General features: G+C 38.3%; 1 long non-coding RNA gene across 1 annotated transcript; it reads left to right on the plus strand.

Annotated features, from left to right (window-relative positions):
* Positions 1–655: 655 nt before the first annotated feature.
* On the plus strand, positions 656–2,055 carry LOC129868908 (uncharacterized). Its single transcript, XR_008761835.1, has 2 exons — positions 656–811; positions 1,626–2,055. It is a non-coding gene; the product is annotated as an uncharacterized LOC129868908 (long non-coding RNA).
* The last annotated feature ends 551 nt before the right edge of the window (positions 2,056–2,606 follow it).

The following is a 2,606-nucleotide window of genomic DNA, read 5'->3' on the forward strand; positions in this document are numbered from 1 at the left end:
CCACCTAGAAAGCTGTTATTCAATTTGATAATGCTTGGCTAGTGTCTCTACATAGCTGAGACGTTTTAGGAGTACCCATAAATACATTTTAGGCCTAAAGTGAAGTATTAACATTTTCGCTACTCCGTTTTAGGTCAATATGACATGCCTAAAAGATTAAAAAAAATTGTTGTTGTTATCAATTTTGTGTATTTTCATCAAAATATCAGTTTCAAATCATAACATTTTTCAATTACCCTTAATTTTTACCGTTGAAGACGGTATTACATTTAATCCTGCAGCCTGTTACATTTAACAACTGCAACATTTCACTTCAGCCACTCTTGGTTGAATTATAAACAATTGGTATGTCCTAGAAAAGCAGTTACAGTGTCTAATGGTCTAACATGTATGTTGTTAGTATGCACGGTTGGGGAGTAACTTTAGCCACTCTTCCGCCACTCTACATGTAAGGGATTACAAAAACGGCAACTGTAATACGTTACGTTACCAGCAAAAAAAATTGATGATTACCTCGGGTATTACTTTTATATTCAGAAAGGAAGTTTGCGAAAACAAATCTTTGACACTTCTCTGTTTTGTCAATGACATTCAAATCAGCATTAAAAAATGGTGCAAATTTTAGTTTGTTCCTCCTGAGCGAGACTGACCGCAAGTGAGAGACCACTATGATGACACACCAAATGTGTTTGATCGATCCCGGGAAAAGCGCAGGAATAGGCTTTTGTAGGCTACAGTCCAAAGTATGTCTTCCAACGGTGTGACGGCTGTCGGCATCCAAAGATTATTCAACTTGAATAAACGCTTCGAGGTAAGGATGACAGCAGTGGTGTAATCTGCGGCGATACGGCTATCACTTATTATTGATGTCTAAATAGCGAGTTGATGCGAATCACACTGCTGCTCTCTCATTTAGCTATTTGCGCCTTACGGATTGTGGTTGTTGTGGATGGCTGTTTACAAATCCAAATGTGTATTTGAACCCCATAATGGTTGAATTCAAGAAATTTAAGCTGTCTGTCAGTCATTGTTTTTTAAACCAGTGGACAGCCAGTGAAAAATGCGCTCTTGCAACAGTTGCAAAGTGCGGATCCCCGTTTATGGAATACAAATTGGGCTTTTATTGCCAAATCTAATTCACGCTGATAGACTTAAATGGCCAATCTGTAGTTGCTACATCCATTGACTTCTTTCCTTCTTAATGTGTTTGAGCCAATCAGTTGTGTTGTGACAAGGTATGGGGGGGTATACAGAAGATAGCCCTATTTGGTAAAAGACCAAGTCCATATTATGGCAAGAACAGCTCAAATAAGCAAAGAGAAACGACAGTCCATCATAACTTTAAGACTTGAAAGTCAGTCAATCCGGAAAATGTCAAGAACTTTGATATTTTCTTCAAGTGCAGTCGCTAAAACCATCAAACGCTATGATGAAACTGGCTCTCATGAGGACCACCACCTGAGAAGAATACCCAGAGGTACCTCTGCTGCAGAGGATAAGTTCGTTAGAGTTACCAGCCTCAGAAATTGCAGCCCAAATAAAAGCATGGCTACCACAGCATTCTGCAGCGATAAGCCATCCCATCTGGTTTGCACTTAGTGGAACTATCATTTGTTTTTCAACAGGACAATGACCCAACACACCTCCAGGCTGTGTACAGCTATGTGACCAAGAAGGAGAGTGACGGAGTGCTTCATCAGATGACCTGGCATCCACAATCACCTGACTTCTACCCAATTGAGATGGTTTGGGATGAGTTGGACCGCAGAGTGAAGGAAAAGCATCCAACAAGTGCTCAGCATATGTGGGAACTCCTTCAAGACTGTTTGAAAAGCATTCCTCATGAAGCTGGTTGAGAGAATGCCAAGAGTGTGCAAAGCTGTCATCAGGGTAAAGGGCTACTTTCAAAAATCTCAAATGTAAAATATATTTTGATTTGTTTAACACTTTTTTGCTTACTACATGATTCTACATGTGCTATTTCATAGTTTTGATGTCTTCACTATTATTCTACAATGTAGAAAATAGTAAAATAAAGAAAAACCCTTGAATGAGTAGGTGTGTCCAAACCTTTGACTGGTACTGTACATTTTTGTCTTCTAATGCCTCTTAAGGGGAAAGTAATCTAAAAGTAACTGAATGTAATCAGTTTGGGTAATCCAAAAGTTAATTTACTGATTACAATTTTTGACAGGCAACTAGTAACTGTAACGGATTGCATATAGAAAGTAACCTACCCAACCCTGTTTGTATGTATATTATTAATCTAACTCAAACAATCTTTTCATAAATAAGCAAAATGCAAAAAGTGTTACATTTAGCCCCAGTCTCCCATACTGCCTTACAGGAAGTGCTTGGGCACGTTGTGTTTCTACATAGGAGTTCCCCAAAAATGTACAGCACAAAAAAACATCACAAAGTGGATTTTGTGGCAACTACACATATATATTGTAACAGACAAGTTTGGTCAAATAATTACACAATACAACATGAGTTCTGAGAAAAACTTAAATCTGATAGGATGAACAAGGTCATGTGCATTCAACCATGACTGAAGGTCCTATATCAAATATTCAGAGAGCATTTTCCCAAAAAGGGATAGTAAC

The sequence above is a fragment of the Salvelinus fontinalis genome, chromosome 2, assembly GCF_029448725.1.
Source record: "Salvelinus fontinalis isolate EN_2023a chromosome 2, ASM2944872v1, whole genome shotgun sequence".
Lineage (NCBI taxonomy): Eukaryota > Metazoa > Chordata > Actinopteri > Salmoniformes > Salmonidae > Salvelinus > Salvelinus fontinalis.